The sequence below is a fragment of the Dendropsophus ebraccatus genome, chromosome 3 (genome assembly GCF_027789765.1).
Source record: "Dendropsophus ebraccatus isolate aDenEbr1 chromosome 3, aDenEbr1.pat, whole genome shotgun sequence".
Taxonomy (NCBI): domain Eukaryota; kingdom Metazoa; phylum Chordata; class Amphibia; order Anura; family Hylidae; genus Dendropsophus; species Dendropsophus ebraccatus.
The window spans coordinates 110,289,878-110,307,934 of record NC_091456.1 but is presented as its reverse complement, the minus strand read 5'-3'; the positions used below and the strand labels follow the sequence as shown (position 1 = coordinate 110,307,934).

The following is an 18,057-nucleotide window of genomic DNA, read 5'->3' as shown; positions in this document are numbered from 1 at the left end:
GTGACAGAAACTTTATATACAGCAGTGTGAATGGCTGAGTGTACGTGCAGGAACATTATAGCAACAGTGTGTATAGCTGAGTCTGAGTACAGGCATATAATAGCAGAAGTGTGTATAGCTGTGTGTATAGAGTGTGGGTGCAGGCACATTATAGCAGGAATGGAGAGGATGGGAAACACAAGGACTGACAGATCTGCAATGAAGGTGAGAGAGACTTCATGGGTCAGAGTACAGAGCTTTAGACCACCCTGTACAGGTCATGCACCATCCCCAACCGAAGCAATGCTCTTGAACCAAGTTACAATTTTGAAAAACTGTGAGCTTTTCTTGCAGAAGGTCCTTAATCCAAGTTACTCTTAAACCAAGGTACCACTGTGTGTGTGTGTATATATATATATATATATATATATATATATATCCTCCTCGGTCCACTTGTAGACAACCTAGTAAGTAAAACATCCAGTCGGGCTGTTATTACCAGCATGCTGTTGCAGTCGGAAGCCCTTATGTTTCATTAGGCTTTTCACAACTTCACAAGTGACAAATGTCAATTTGTCTGTACCATGCTGTTGTAGTGTGCTTACCGGATTGTTGCCTGGGATACAAGACGTGTCTCTCTTTTGCTGCATTGCCCTGCTAGCCCAACATTACCCTCGGCAGGGAGCCACCGCTGTCTACTGCGTTCCTCTGGAAACCCATTTAGTATTGACAGCTGATGAACTAATAGGGTGGGAGGGAAATAAAGGGGATTCATTACTATACCAATATGGATTACAATATGTGCTTCTTTCAACTATTCTGTATCCTCAATTGTAAACCATCTAATCCTTTCTTAAAGAAACAGTAGTTCCTCACTAGGTATGAAAAAATTGTGCATTTATTTCTATACAGTACTGGTAATTTATATCAGTCAAATTATTAAGGTATATTCACATATTTAGGTTTCTTAGATGCAATTTTTTAATCCAATGGTGAGAATAGACTTAGGATTCAGACTACTGTCGGGGCCCAGTTTAGAGCTTTTATCGCACCACAAAATGTAGAATGGACACTAAGACATCCAGACGGATCCAGAGTGATTCCATTGACATTAATGGGGTCTGTTAGGTTTTCACGTGGTATCCGTTTATTCTGCAGGATTTGAGTTGACAAAAGATTTTTTTTTTTGTCTGCTCAGTTCCTACAAAATAAAAGAAATTTGTGATTGAAAACCCTGAACAGAGCCCCAGTGAAAATCTGCCTTTTAAAGAAGCATTTCCTTAGTATGTGTCCTCTATTTATCATATGGGTTTGGCTTTTGCTTCAAAAACTGCATCTAAAACCGTCTTTTTTCGGCCATTTGTAATTATAAAAATTAAAAATTACGGCCGTCCTAAGACAGCAATCAACCCGCTGGTTATAGACAGCGTAAGAGCATAGCCTAAATGTGGAAAAAAACCTGAATACATCCAGAAGAAATAAAAGCTGCGTCAGCTCACCATAGAAGTGCAATGTGCGTCCCACTGAGACTACAGCCACTTCACGCACGTGCGCTTTATCTGGCATAAGTGTACTCTTATGATGTGTATATATATGGGGTTTTGTTTGGGAATATAATTTATGCACGGTCACTGTCAAATGTTTTTGGAGCAGGCGGGTATTTAACTTGTCTGTGATTAAGTTATTCTGGACTATGAGGCCAAATGAAAAGCGCATGCACAAAAGGCTGAAGGCAGAGTGGGACGCACCTGCCATGTATTGATTGTATTGCCCATATACCAGGGGATCTGGAGGCATGGACACTAATAAATTGCACTTTTATGGTGAGTTGCCACAGCTTTCATTTCTTCTGGATGGATGATTATCTCGCGGCAGAGCACCACCTACTCTAGTGTTATACCGTGTTACCCTGCTGTTCATTGTTCTGATCTTTAAGGACCCACAGGTTTAGTTTCTGGCATTCTCTCTTAGTACACTGATATCTGTGTATATCATATACTTCCTTAATGCACTTCCATAAGCCTGTATATGTAGAGAGAAAATACTACTACACAGAAATTCATAGTAATATATATTTCTTAGAGAGACAGAGTGGGTTTATGTGTAATACTATTTCTCTCTCTCTTTACATATACATTTACATATAAGTGCATACAGGAACTTTATGAAGCAAAAAAAAAAAGAATTAAATAGTCATGTAAAACTCAGGGAAATGAGATCTCACAACACTATGTATTAGTTAAATCCCTGGAGCTGTGTGTGAGGCACTACTTTCTATACTGGTCAGTGTTGGGAGACTGGAAGGGTGAGCTGTGAGAACTATAGAGTTACTAAGGGCCACACTGCAATATAGAGGAATACTGGAATAAGGGATAACTTTATAAGATGGCAAAACCTAGGTGCCATTGTCAATAATGTTATTTACTTGACCAGTTTGTGATTTGCGTGTTATGGTTGATGGTGTCTGTTATTGTTGTATCTAGCACAGTATCCATGCTGTATTTCTGGTTTAAATCTAGAGTGCACCTTTTCTATGCTAAATAGCTCCTATTGGCCTTTCTTGATCCCATCTGATTTTCAGTACCATGGACAGAGAGTAGGACATAAGATTATTTCTTTCATTAGCACACAAATTATATTAAATGGTAAATTAATATTGATTTCAGAAACATACCCTTTTGTAAGTTTATATACTAAAATAGTTTTAGGGTGCGTTCACACGTAAGGATCTGCAACAGATCTGCAGCTGATTTGATGGCGTACATTTGATGCTATGTTCAGTCATTTAGTTACATTGATATCTCTAGCATCCAAACTGCACCATCAAATCTGCTGCAGATCTGTTGCAGATCCTGTACATGTGAACAAACCTTTAAGGGTTTCATCACTTATAATAAAATTGCTTATTGTAAAGTATTAGTAACTGTACTCACTGCACTTACTGACAGCAACACCCTTTGTGTCTCAGAAAGTTAAAATCAGACACCCCCATCGCTTCTTGGCCTTTTGGCTAAGATCAAGTGTAGTATCTCTTCTTATCAGTTTACTATCTGATACGTTCCCTGATACGTCTGGGGACCATATATTAAATGGACTTTTAGAACAGGGAGATGGAAAAAGTGCTTGCTCTGTCCTCTCCAGGCATTGAACTGGTATTGCAGTGCTTCCAGGTTTCAGTGCACAAAAAAAAAAAAAAAAAAAAAATCAGACACCCCCCTTCCAGGCTGTGCTGCCTTGCTCTGAGGTGATTCTGTCTATGAGATGGCTGACATGGAGGAGCATGTGTCCATGCCCCACCCCCAGTGTCCACCAATGAGCCTGTATAAGCCTATGGAGGCTTATAAAGCTGGTTTCCAGCTGAAGATAACAGCTGGCTGCTGTGAACGGGATCCGGAAGCAGTACAATGGAGGCACAAGGAGGGGTGAGTTCACTTGTTTGTTATTTTCTTGCACCCCCTGCCTACCTGCCATTTTTTATTTTCTTGGGACTTCCTCTTTAACCTCTTAAGGACGCATGACGTAACTGTACGTCATGCGTCCACTCGGGGAGTTCAGAGGGGGGATGCACCGCGACCCCGCTCTGAACTGCCGCGATGCCGACTGCTATCTGCAGCACGAGACCGCAGCTATTAGCGGGAGTGGCCGATCGCCGTTCTCGCTAATTAGGATCGTTAGATGCAGCTGTCAAAGATGACAGCTGCATCTAACTGTCTTCTCTGCGGCATTCCCTGGTGTCTAGTTGCAGGATCCCCCCCGCACGATGCGATCACGGAGGGGGGATCCCTTTGACTTACCGCCCCGGGACTCAGCATCGGAATGACACTGATCCCGGCTCAGTTTTATTGCATTGGTCTGCAGCAGGCCAAAGCAATAAAGCACCAATCTCATGGATCAGTGCTGTGTAATACAACTACACTGATCTCTATGAGATCAGTGTAGTTGTATTAGAAATCCACCAGGGGACCCCCTCCCCTAATAAAAGTCTGAATCACCCCCCTTTTCCCTTTTTATAAATAAAAATAAATAAATATCCCCGCATGCGTAATCGCACAAACTATTAATTTATCACATTCCTGATCTTGCATGGTAAATGACGTAAGCGCCAAAACCCGCCAAAGTGCAAAAATTTTGCATTTTGGTCGCATCAAATCCAGAAAAATTACAATAAAAAGCAATCAAAAAGTCGCATATACGCAATCAAGGTACCGATAGAAAGAACACATCATGGCGCAAAAAATTACACCTCAATCAGCCCCATAGACCAAAGGATAAAAGCGTTATAAGCATGGTAATAGAGCAATTTTAAGGAACTTTTTTTTCTGTAAAAGGGTTTATTTTTTTAAAAGCCATCAAATAATATTAAAGTTATGCAAGTTGCATATTGTTTTAATCTTACCGACTTAAGGAACATATATAACATCAGTTTTTCCATAGGACGAACGGTGTAAAAACGACATCCCCCCCCAAAGAAAAATTATTGTGTTGTTTTTTTTCAATTTCACCGCACGTATAATTTTTTCCTGGTTTTGCAGCATATTTTATGCAACAATTAAGTCTTCCATTGCAAAGTACAATTAGTGGCGCAAAAAATAAGGGCTCATGTGGGTTTCTAGGTAAAAAAATGCAACTGCTATGGCCTTTTAAACACAAGGAGGAAAAAACAAAAACGCAAAAACAAAAATTATCTACGTCCTTAACCCTTTGAGGACCAGGCCCAAAATGACCCAGTGGACCGCGCAAATTTTGATCTTAGTGTTTCCGTTTTTCCCTCCTCCCCTTCTAAGAGCTCCAGCACTTTCAGTTTTTTATCTACAGGCCATGTAAGGGCTTATTTGTTACAGGAATAGTTGTACTTTGTAATGGCATCTTTCATTCTACCATAACATGTATGATGGAATTCCAAATATATTATTTATGAAGATATAAATTGGTGAAATCGCAAAAAAGAATGCAATATGGTAACGTTTGGGGGGTTCCTGTGTCTACGTAATGCACTATATGGTAAAAGCGACATGATACCATTACTCTATAGGTCAGTCCGAACACAACCATATGCAGGTTTACGCAGATTCTCTAATGTTATATATTTTTTTTAAATGAAATCCTTTTTTTTGGCAATTAATTATAAATAAAATGGGACTATTGTGACGCTTATAAAGGTTTTATTTTTTCACCTACGGGGCTGTATGGGGTGTCATTTTTTCCGCCATGATCTCTAGTTTTTATTAATACCATATTTGTGAAGATCGGACGTTTTGATAACTTTTTATTAATTTTTGTATATATATGATGTAACATAAAATCGGTAATCCGCGCACTTTTTTCCCTCTTTTCGTGTACGCCGTTTACCGTTCGCAATGACGCTTGTTATATTTTAATAGATCGGACAATTACGCGCGCTACGGTATATTATATGTTTATCTATTTATTTATTTTTATATGTTTTATTTATATAATGGGAAAGGGGGGTGATTTAGACTTTTATTGGGGGAGGGGTTTTGGGGTAGTGTGTTAGTGTTTTTAACTTTTTTTTTTTTACACATTTGAAGTCCCTTTGGGGGACTTTTACATTCACTACTTGGATTTTTACACTGATGAATTGATCAGTGTTATCGGCGCTCTGCTCATTGAGCCTGCCTGTGCAGGCTCAGTGACCAGAGCGCCGATCGGACCACACGGAGGCAGGTGAGAGACCTCCGGCGGCCCGTTTTACCGATCGGGACCCCCGCAGTCACACTGCGGGGGTCCCGATCGGTGAGTGACAGGGGACTCCCCCTGTCACTTACACTTAAACGCCGCGGTTGCGCCGCGATCGCGGCGTTTAAGGAGTTAATGACACGCGGCAGCGCGATCGCTGTAGCGTGTCATTACCAGTGAGGTCCCGGCTGCTGATTGCAGCCGACCCTCACCTGCTATGAAGCGCGCTCCGCTCCGGAGCGCGCTTCATAGCGGGAGAAACACCCAGGGCGTACAGTTACGCCCTAGGTCGTCTGGGGACAGACTTCCATGGCGTAACTATACGCCCTGGGTCGTCTAAGGGTTAAGAGGTTAAATAAGCAATATAATAGTTGCTTACTATAATGTTAAAAAAATTAAGCTAAAAAAAAAAAAAAAAAATTTTTAAGGTATTAAATAAAAAAAAAAACTACACCATTCCTGAACAATTTTTATAGTGTGGTTTGTAGAATTTAAACTGCTTAAATAGGCCATTAGAAATTACAGTTATCACAAAGGGGTGTACTAAACATTGTACCAATAGGTGGTATGCATCAGAGCACTTGGCCCAATATTTCTAAGTAGAACCTTGCCCAGAATTACACTTTGCCGGCTTCCTACAGCACATCCTATTACCATCTCTTTGCCTGTTAGGCAGCACACAAGGAATATGGGGAAAAGATGTTCCAGGTAAAACCACCTCAAAGGACAAGGGGGCACTGCCTCCGCCTGGAGAAAAAAAGGTTCAATCTCCGGAGGCGACAAGCCTTCTTTACCATGAGAACTGTGAATCTGTGAAACATTCTACCACAGGATCTGGTCACAGCAAAAACAGTAGAGGGCTTCACAACAGCCTTAAATAAGTTCTTAGACCAAAACAACGTAAATGCATATGTATAGAACCTATCACCCCTCTACCTTCCCTGTATCCATCCCTTCCTTGGTTGAACTTGATGGACATGTGTCTTTTTCAACCGTATTAACTATGTAACTATGTAAGGAAGCATTTTCCCATCTCAGCTTGTTATCCCCTATCTATAGGGGAATTTATAATAGTTTGGCAGCCCCATAGAGAATAAATAGAGGGCAGACTGCAGTGGCCAGACAAATGTGGTAAGTAGTGATGAGCGAACATGCTTGTCCGAGCTTGGTACTCGTTCGAGTATTAGGGTACTCGATAGTACTCGTTACTCGGACAAGCATCTCGCGATACTCGAGAAAATCTTATCATCCATTTCCTGTAAGTTTCAGTGCATTTTCCCAGCCAATAAACATGCAGGACACTCTTTGGTACATCCTGCGATCACATGGGACCCATACATGTGGATAGCAGCGATTGATTGGCCAGATCAGATGACCCTGCCATATAAAAATCTCGGCCGCCGAGGCTCGGCTTACATGCATTCTGGAAGAGATTAGGGACAGAGCTGCTGCTGGTCAGGGAGAGCTTTAGGAAGGGAATTATCGTTCCAGTAGGCAGGGAATACTAGCGAAACAACCAAACAGTCCTTGGAAGGGCTTCAAATCATTTTAAATTGTATTACTACAGACTGCTGGCTGGGACTTGCAGTGCAGCTACCACGATTTCAGCAGCACACTGTGGTGATCTGCTGATGGCAGAAAGGGGACATTAGGTGTTGCATACAGACCCTTAAGAAGTGCTCAGTACTATTTTATTGGGACCTCTACTATATTTTCTGATTTCTGTATTTCTTTCACAAGGCATATCTAAGTTCACTACTGCTTGTTCAGTGTAAAGGGGGTGTCACAGAGTGTGTATAGGTGCAGCCACCAACAGATTGTATCCCACAGCCCCCTAAAAACTAGTGGGCCCTCTACTATATTTTATGATTTCTGTATTTCTTACGCAAGGCATATCTAAGTTCACTACTGCTTGCTCAGTGTAAAGGGGGTGTCACAGAGTGTGTAGAGGTGCAGCCACCAACAGATTGTATCCCACAGCTGTTGCCCAGAATTTGGCATAAGGGTGTGATTAGGCAGCCTCTGAGGCTTCCATACATGCTGCCCCTGCTGTTTCCTGTCCATTTCCGGGGTGTTTCCATCATTTTCTGAGGTTGACAGGTTTTCACACGACCTTCCCTCTACCGAACTCGGGTCCCCTACAAAAATGCTCTAGTTTCCCATTGACTTCAATGGGGTTCGTTACTCGAGATATTCGTCTCGAGTAATGAGCACCCGAGCATTTTAGTACTCGCTCATCACTAGTGGTAAGCATTCCATTAATTACAGAGATATTTGTGTCACCATTCATGGCACCAGTGTTCAGTGTGTATGAACTGGTGCTCATTAAGGATGCAGGCAGGAGTTTGTTAAGGAATGGGTTTAAAAAAATACCTCCATATCAAGATGACATATTACTACTGCTGTGACTAAATAATACCATCATACTGTTACCACATAAAAAACACTATACAAAGTCCAATATCACCAACAATACAACCATAGCAGGGAACAATAATACCACCACACAATGACAAATAATAATACCACCACATTGTGACTGGATAATGCAACTATAATGATGAATAAAAACCAGTGTACACTGATTGGCCAGGGCTCATAATATATATCTATATAGCACACTATTATTTCATAGTGCCACTCTATGATATCCATCACTCTGTGTTTTCTGTTACAGTTTTAAAAGGAAAAAAGCCTCAATTCTTTAAAAGCAATAATGGAAATACTCTGGGAATACACAGTTACGCATTTTTCAGAAAGAAAAAAAATTCCGAGACCATTTTTGCTACTAAGAAACATATGTATATGTATATATATGTATTTCAACTAAAAAAAAAACAAGAAAAAACCTTTAAAGAAAAATCTTTGCTCCTCTAGAAAGGGAGGGGGTTTGCACGCTGTATGCATAAATGATTTCTATTTTAGAATTAATGAGATTCTCCTGAACGGAGACATACTGCTTTAGAAGCCAGTCTGCCTTGCAGGTCAGCTGGCAGGTTTAGGCCTGGTTGCCATGGCAGCGGCTGTCTTGAATATGAAAAAGCGGAGCCCGCTCTGGGACTGTGTGAGGCATCAGGCGCCCTCAGCCCGCCCAGGGTTAGTTAGATCTGGATAAACAATAGACAAAGGATGGGGGAGGGAAAGGGATTGGGGTGATAAAAAGGACAGACGGACACTGAGAGAAACATAAGCCTCTTCACTGTTTGTAGGACAATCGTGGTCCTGATGTGGTCAGGTTCCTATGTATTTATGCAGGTGATGTTCTCTTGCCTGACTATAGTAATTCTTTAATATCTGTGGGATAGAAAATGTGATTGCTGTTATTAAAGGCGTGCAGACCTCTATATTGTTATAGTTATTCTTTGGACCTGGAAAATATACATTTCTTCTTTAGTATTATTAGAATGTGTGTTTTAACCAATGAAAAGACATATTTGTCTAGGAAAGATGCATTGTTATAAGCTGATCCAAGCAGAATAGGATGAAAGGATTCTTAGCCAGTGTTGCATGAACTTGCCAAACGTCCGGGTTCAGCAACATTCTTTAAACCCTAATATAGCTGTATCCATGTTTTCCAGGGCTCCCTAGGGTGCCATCCAACTTCTCCAGACACTGGGAATCAAACTTCAAACATTTAGGTTCGGACGAACACTGCTGAACTTTTGGCAGCTTTGCTCAACACTAGAGATAAGCGCAACTCAAACTTGCTCAAGTCCAGCCATAGGCTGTGTCCATGTTTTCCTGGATTCTCTAGGGCTGCATCCAACTTCTTCAGTCACCAATATTCAAATGCCAAACATTCAGACTCGAGCATGCTAGAGTTACTCTCATCTTTACTCAACACTATTAATAACCTAAGTTCACATGGATTTGTTGTGGATTTTCCATCTGGATTTGTGGGAGCAAAATCTGTTGTTAAATACAGTAGAAACAAGTACATAAAAAATTTTTGTGCCAGATTTTAACCAGTGCATTGCAGCGGCTTCAGTGTAGAGGAGCAATATCCAGGGTCAGACTTTCGATGTTTTTTTCTCTTTTATGTGGTTGTGCCTATAAGGGTCTATCTGTTTTGTCCACTGCAGGGCTTCTATGACCACGCTGTCCAAGTTTCACGGAACGTGTGAATAAGTCTGTAGGGTTAATACACGCTACATAAATTAGTAACCTCCCTATGAATTCTAATGAGCAAATCTGCAACATAAATTTTAAATATCTCAGGTCCATTTCAGTCCACACAATTTCCATTGTGTCTAGATGAGACTTCAGAACCACATATACTTTGCAGGTACTGTAATGTTTCTGCAGTGCATCCATCTAGTGTGCATTCACCCTTGAAGTTGACGAGCTCTGTGATTAGGGTGAATTCGCATGTTGCAGATTTGTTGCAGAAGTCCTTGTGCTTTCTTTCAAAACAACTCCATTCAGCTGTATGGAAAGGATGTTTAGTCATAGAAATCCAAAGCATGTGACTTTACCCTAAACAACCTATAAACCAGAGAGACAAAGAGAAAATTAATCTTATCCACTCACAAGGCATATTTCACTATTCCATAATCCCACAGCAAACACTATTATAAGCATGGCAGAGCAGTCCAGGACACTGGGATTTCAGAGGAACTGATAATGGTGTCACATTGTGACCACAACATAGCATGACCGCGAAACAAGGTTCATAAAAAGGCATAATTCTAATAATATATAATTTCCAACATCAAGAAGAGTGGCACTCACCACACATTCAGCATATCCCATCATGCTTATTTATCATAGTCATAGTGCAGCAGAACTGGGCAACAGCCCTTTCACAGCTCCAGTTGCTCCTTTGGCCCCGTAATAAAGTAATCATCAACACATTGCAGAAAAATATTTCAATTTGATTAGCGATTTGAGACTTCCTGTTTGGTCACGATGTGGTTGTAGTCTTAATTAGGGATGCACGATGCACCGAAAAATCGATTCTACTATCGATTTTCGGGGCATATTTTCGGTTCGATACCAGGATTTCCTGGTATTCGATACTTTATGATAAGCCGCGCAGCAGTGCGGCTTATCATAAAGTACACAGCAGAAGACATGGCAGGCAGTGAGCTGAGTGCCTGCCATGTGCTCTGTGTGGCCCCCCTGGTGTCACCTCCTCTGTCCACCCGCCCTCACTCTCTCCGCTCCCGGCGGCGCTAACTTCCAATAGCTGGCACACAGCAATCGTATGTGTCGGCTATTTAACTGTATAGATGCCGCTGTCACACTGACAGCGGCATTATCCCCCTCTCCTAACCTGCTCCCTATGTAGCAGGGGTCGGCTACTGTGTGTAGCAGACCCCCGCTACTAATGACTGGGGCCGGCAGTCATTTACCCTTTAGTGAAAGGGTCAGAGCAGGGTCGGCGGCTGCAGAGGGAGAGCGGTCGGCGCTTCATGAAGAGAAGGCTGAGGGCGGGGAGGAGATGCAGCCACTACATCACTACACTGTAAGGTGGGGGCCACAGGACTGTAAGGAGGCGGCGGCAGGCCGGGGCTGGCAAGACACTCCCGGGGCGGACATCAGCTATGTGAGAGAGGTGAAGAGGGGGTCGGCCTGGCTCTCACTGGGATGGGGGGAGGGGGGTCTGAAGCCTGCAGTTTACCTTGCTGCCCAAATCCAGGTCACCCTGCTGGGTCAGTGGTCACCATGCCCTGACAGCAGGAATACAGCTCCCATCATCCCCGATAGCTGGTGTGTGCGTGTATGTGTGTTATATGACTACAGCTCCCATCATCCCCCCTGATAGCTGGTGTGTGTGTGTGTTACATGACTACAGCTCCCATCATCCCCCCTGATAGCTGGTGTGTGTGTGTGTTACATGACTACAGCTCCCATCATCCCCCCTGATAGCTGGTGTGTGTGTGTGTTACATGACTACAGCTCCCATCATCCCCCCCTGATAGCTGGTGTGTGTGTTACATGACTACAGCTCCCATCATCCCCCCTGATAGCTGGTGTGTGTGTGTGTGTGTGTGTTACATGACTACAGCTCCCATCATCCCCCCTGATAGCTGGTGTGTGTGTTACATGACTACAGCTCCCATCATCCCCCCTGATAGCTGGTGTGTGTGTGTGTGTGTTACATGACTACAGCTCCTATCATCCCCCCTGATAGCTGGTGTGTGTGTGTGTGTTACATGACTACAGCTCCCATCATCCCCCCTGATAGCTGGTGTGTGTGTGTGTGTTACATGACTACAGCTCCCATCATCCCCCCCTGATAACTGGTGTGTGTGTTACATGACTACAGCTCCCATCATCCCCCCTGATAGCTGGTGTGTGTGTGTGTGTTACATGACTACAGCTCCCATCATCCCCCCTGATAGCTGGTGTGTGTGTGCGTGTGTGTGTTACATGACTACAGCTCCCATCATCCCCCCTGATAGCTGGTGTGTGTTACATGACTACAGCTCAAATCATCCCCCCTGATAGCTGGTGTGTGTGTGTTACATGACTACAGCTCCCATCATCCCCCTGATAACTGGTGTGTTACATGACTACAGCTCCCATCATCCCCCCTGATAGCTGGTGTGTGTGTGTGTGTTACATGACTACAGCTCCCATCATCCCCCCTGATAGCTGGTGTGTGTGTGTTACATGACTACAGCTCCCATCATCCCCCTGATAGCTGGTGTGTGTTACATGACTACAGCTCCCATCATCCCCCCTGATAGCTGGTGTGTGTGTTACATGACTACAGCTCCCATCATCCCCCCTGATAGCTGGTGTGTGTGTGTTACATGACTACAGCTCCCATCATCCCCCCTGATAGCTGGTGTGTGTGTGTTTTACATGACTACAGCTCCCATTATCCCCCCTGATAGCTGGTGTGTATGTGTGTGTTACATGACTACAGCTCCCATCATCCCCCCTGATAGCTGGTGTGTGTGTGTGTTTTACATGACTACAGCTCCCATCATCCCCCTGATAGCTGGTGTGTGTGTTACATGGCTACAGCTCCCATTATCTCCCTGATAGCTGGTGTGTGTATGTGTGTTACATGACTACAGCTCCCATCATCCCCCCTGATAGCTGGTGTGTGTGTGTGTGTGTGTGTGTGTGTTACATGACTACAGCTCCCATCATCCCCCCCTGATAACTGGTGTGTGTGTTACATGACTACAGCTCCCATCATCCCCCCTGATAGCTGGTGTGTGTGTGTGTGTTACATGACTACAGCTCCCATCATCCCCCCTGATAGCTGGTGTGTGTGTGCGTGTGTGTGTTACATGACTACAGCTCCCATCATCCCCCCTGATAGCTGGTGTGTGTTACATGACTACAGCTCAAATCATCCCCCTTGATAGCTGGTGTGTGTGTGTTACATGACTACAGCTCCCATCATCCCCCTGATAACTGGTGTGTTACATGACTACAGCTCCCATCATCCCCCCTGATAGCTGGTGTGTGTGTGTGTGTTACATGACTACAGCTCCCATCATCCCCCCTGATAGCTGGTGTGTGTGTGTTACATGACTACAGCTCCCATCATCCCCCTGATAGCTGGTGTGTGTTACATGACTACAGCTCCCATCATCCCCCCTGATAGCTGGTGTGTGTGTTACATGACTACAGCTCCCATCATCCCCCCTGATAGCTGGTGTGTGTGTGTTACATGACTACAGCTCCCATCATCCCCCCTGATAGCTGGTGTGTGTGTGTTTTACATGACTACAGCTCCCATTATCCCCCCTGATAGCTGGTGTGTATGTGTGTGTTACATGACTACAGCTCCCATCATCCCCCCTGATAGCTGGTGTGTGTGTGTTTTACATGACTACAGCTCCCATCATCCCCCTGATAGCTGGTGTGTGTGTTACATGGCTACAGCTCCCATTATCTCCCTGATAGCTGGTGTGTGTATGTGTGTTACATGACTACAGCTCCCATTATCCCCCTGATAGCTGGTGTGTGTGTGTTTCATGACTACAGCTCCCATCATCCCCCCTGATAGCTGATGTGTGTGTGTGTGGGTGTTTTACATGACTACAGCTCCCATCATCCCCCTGATAACTGGTGTGTTACATGACTACAGCTCCCATTATCCCCCTGATAGCTGGTGTGTGTGTGTGTGTGTGTGTGTTACATGGCTACAGCTCCCATCATCCCCCTGATAACTGGTGTGTTACATGACTATAGCCCCCATCATCCCCCTGATAGCTGGTATGTGTAACATGACTACAGCTCCCATCATCCCCCTGATAACTGGTTTGTTACATGACTACAGCTCCCATCATCCCCCTGATAACTGGTGTGTTACATGACTACAGCTCCCATCATCCCCCTGATAGCTGGTATGTGTTACATGACTACAGCTCCCATCATCCCCCTGATAACTGGTGTGTTACATGACTACAGCTCCCATCATCCCCCTGATAACTGGTGTGTTACATGACTACAGCTCCCATCATCCCCCTGATAGCTGGTATGTGTGTTACATGACTACAGCTCCCATCATCCCCCTGATAACTGGTGTGTTACATGACTACAGCTCCCATCATCCCCCTGATAACTGGTGTGTTACATGACTACAGCTCCCATCATCCCCCTGATAGCTGGTATGTGTTACATGACTACAGCTCCCATCATCCCCCTGATAACTGGTGTGTTACATTACTACAGCTCCCATCATCCCCCTGATAACTGGTGTGTTACATGACTACAGCTCCCATCATCACCCTGACAGCTGGTGTGTGTGTTACATGACTACAGCCCCCATCATCTCCCTGATAGATGAAGTGTTAGGCCTCTTTCACACTGTCCGTGCCGCGACTCGGCACGGATTCCCCCCCTGCCACCCAGCCGCAGAGATGATAGGAGAGCATGATGTGCTCTCCTGTCATCTCATCTACTACTCACCTACTCCCCGCACGGATCATTGTATCACTTTAATGGGCCGTAAAATTGTCCGTGGTTGCTGATCCGCGACCACGGACAATTTTATGGGACGGGTGAAAGAGCCCTTAATGTAATGTCCCCTAATGTAAATAATGTCAACTTTATTTTTAAAGTTAAAAAATTAAAGGAACATAAATTGGTTCCATCAGACCTGACAGTTGGGGTGGGGGGTGGGGGGCATTTCTAATATTGAGGGTTTTTTTGTGTTTTTTTTTTAAATATAATTTATTAAGTATCGAATTGGTATCGAGCATTGAAAAAAAAATGTTGTTATTGGTATTGAACTCAAAATTCTGGTATCGTGACATCACTAGTCTAAATCAAACCTATGCATCTCTTGTCCATGAGGGATTTCTCTATCATGTATAGAGAGAAATAATATATATAGAGTCCCTTTAGCCTCATGGCCTCCCAGTTTTCTGACAACAAGGTGGTTTGACATTATGGATCTACTCCAGATTAGAATATATAACAGTGGGATTAAAACCATAAATCTGCCAAAGATTGAATTTGTATTGGGGCATCCAGATAATCGCTCAGTTGCGATGTTGATAAAAGAAGAAAAGAAAGTGTGTTGCATTTATTTGATGTAATATTTATTGGATTGAAATTACCATGTACAAGATAAACTGGGCATATATGTTACATCATGTAAATTTTGGCCGATATTTACAAAAAAATTTTTATTTATGTAATAAATTTATTGTCAGCGTCATTACAAAAGCAGCGATACTAAATATCTGTATTTTTTTTTAACATTTATTATTGTATTGGGAAATATGGGGATTATATGTGATTTTTTTATTTATTATTAATATTTTTTGTGGGTTTCTGTTTTTTTTTTTACACTTTAATTCATTTTCCCACCATGGGGACTTTACTGTGTAATTGCCTGATTACAGGCATTATTGCATTGCAGTGCTGATCAGTACTGCAATACAATATGCCTGTAATAGCCAAAGCTGATCAGACTCAGCCTTAGGCTGAGCTTGATCAGCTCCCGTAGCTTTGACACCAGGAGGCTTCGGGGCCTCCTGACGTCACAACTCCATCTGGGCAGTGCGATCTCCCTTCTTACAGCACTTAACTGCCAAAATCGGGCTCAGCTCAGATCTCGGCATTTGTGGCTGGTGTGCTTCTGAAAAGGACCTGGGGTATTGGTGGACAGTAAAGTTAAAGGTGCGTTAATTTTCTTTTCCTCCTAGGTCTGTAACCATGACAAGGGGGCATCCTCTACGTCTAGCGGAAAGAAGATTTCACCATCAGCATCAACACATATTCTTTACTGTAAGAGCAGTGAGACTGTGATTCATTAAATAAGTTCAAAGGAGGCCCGGATGCTTTTCTTGAAAAACATATTACAAGTTATGGGCATTAGATCTCTGTGGATGTCAGATAATCTTTCCGTGTAAATGGACCCTTAGGGCCCATTTACACAGAAAGATTATCTGACATATTATCTGCCAAAGATTTGAAGCCAAAGCCAGAAACAGACTATGAACAGAGATCAGGTCATAAAGGAAAGCCTAATATTTCTCCTATTTTCAAATCCATTCCTGGCTTTGGCTTCAAATCTTTGGCAGATAATCTGTCAGATAATCTTTTTGTGTAAATAGACCCTTAGGCTGCGTGCACACTACGGAATTGCCGCGTATAACCCGCGGCGTATTCTGTCGCTCGTCTCCGCACGCGGCGGCGCGCATTTCCGCCGGTGCCATAGACACTATTCTATGCACGGGCGGATTACGCGTCCCGCCGGAAGAATTGACATGTCAATTCTTTCGACGGAACGCGTAATCCGCCCGTGCATAGAATAGTGTCTATGGCACCGGCGGAAATGCGCGCCGCCGCATGCGGAGACGAGCGACGGAATACGCCGCGGGTTATACGCGGCAATTCCGTAGTGTGCACGCACCCTTACTTGGTTTCATGGACCCACCCGGATTCACCTGCTGAGTTTTGTCTGGACATTTCATGGTTAATCTTGTGTTGGTTCTTTCTGTCACTGGTAGGTCTTCCTTTTAGTGGATGTGTTTTGTTGTCAGGTGCCTGTGGTTGGAGATCAGGGGAATGGTCCAACTGTATTCCGGACCAGACCCCTGCTGTTTTTTTAGGTAGTCTCTGCCTGATTGTGCTATTGTCTGTTTTATATATATATATATATATATATATATATATATATATACACTACCGTTCAAAAGTTTGGGGTCACCCAAACAATTTTGTGTTTTCCATGAAAAGTCACACTTCTTCACCACCATATGTTGTGAAATGAATAGAAAATAGAGTCAAGACATTGACAAGGCTAGAAATAATGATTTGTATTTGAAATAACATTGTTTTTACATCACACTTTGCTTTCGTCATAGAATCCTCCTTTTGCAGCAATTACAGCATTGCACACCTTTGGCATTCTAGCTATTAATCTGTTGAGGTAAGCTGGAGAAATTGCACCCCACGCTTCTAGAAGCAGCTCCCACGAGTTGGATTGGTTGGATGGGCACTTCTGGCGTACCATACGGTCAAGCTGCTCCTACAACAGCTCAATGGGGTTAAGATCTGGTGACTGCGCTGGCCACTCCATTACCGATAGAATACCAGCTGCCTGCTTCTGCTGTAAATAGTTCTTGCACAATTTGGAGGTGTATTTAGGGTCATTGTCCTGTTGTAGGATGAAATTGGCTCCAATCAAGCGCTGTCCACTGGGTATGGCATGGCGTTGCAAAATTGAGTGATAGCCTTCCTTATTCAGAATCCCTTTTCCCCTGTACAAATCTCCCACCTTACCAGCACCAAAGCAACCCCAGACCATCACATTACCACCACCATGCTTAACAGATGGCGTCAGGCATTCTTCCAGCATCTTTTCATTTGTTCTGCGTCTCACAAACGTTCTTCTTTGTGATCCAAACACCTCAAACTTGGATTCATCCGTCCACAAGACTTTTTTCCAGTCTTCCTCTGTCCAATGTCTGTGTTCTTTTTCCCATCATAATCTTTTTCTTTTATTGGATAGTCTCAGATATGGCTTTTTCTTTGCCACTCTGCCCTAAAGCCCAAAATCCCTCAGCCGCCTCTTCACTGTAGATGTTGACACTGGTGTTTTGCAGGTACTAATTAATGAAGATGCCAGTTGGGGTCCTGTGAGGCGTCTGTTTCTCAAACTAGAGACTCTAATGTGCTTATCTTCTTGCTTAGTTGTGCAACGCGGCCTCCCACTTCTATTTCTACTCTGGTTAGAGCCTGTTTGTGCTGTCCTCTGAAGGGAGTAGTACACACCGTTGTAGGAAATCTTCAATTTCTTAGCAATTTCTCGCATGGAATAGCCTTCATTTTTAAGAACAAGAATAGACTGTTGAGTTTCAGATGAAAGTTCTCTTTTTCTGGCCATTTTGTGCGTTTAATTGACCCCACAAATGTGATGCTCCAGAAACTCAATCTGCTCAAAGGAAGGTCAGTTTT

The 18,057-nt window shown here is 43.4% G+C and overlaps 1 protein-coding gene and 1 non-coding gene across 3 annotated transcripts in view; both read left to right on the top strand.

Annotated features, from left to right (window-relative positions):
• Nucleotides 1-18,057, top strand: part of SSBP4 (single stranded DNA binding protein 4) — a 426,420-nt gene that overhangs the window by 242,341 nt on the left and 166,022 nt on the right. The window lies entirely within an intron of this gene.
• Nucleotides 2,970-3,166, top strand: LOC138787654 (U2 spliceosomal RNA). The gene has a single exon (XR_011362418.1). It is a non-coding gene; the product is annotated as a U2 spliceosomal RNA (small nuclear RNA).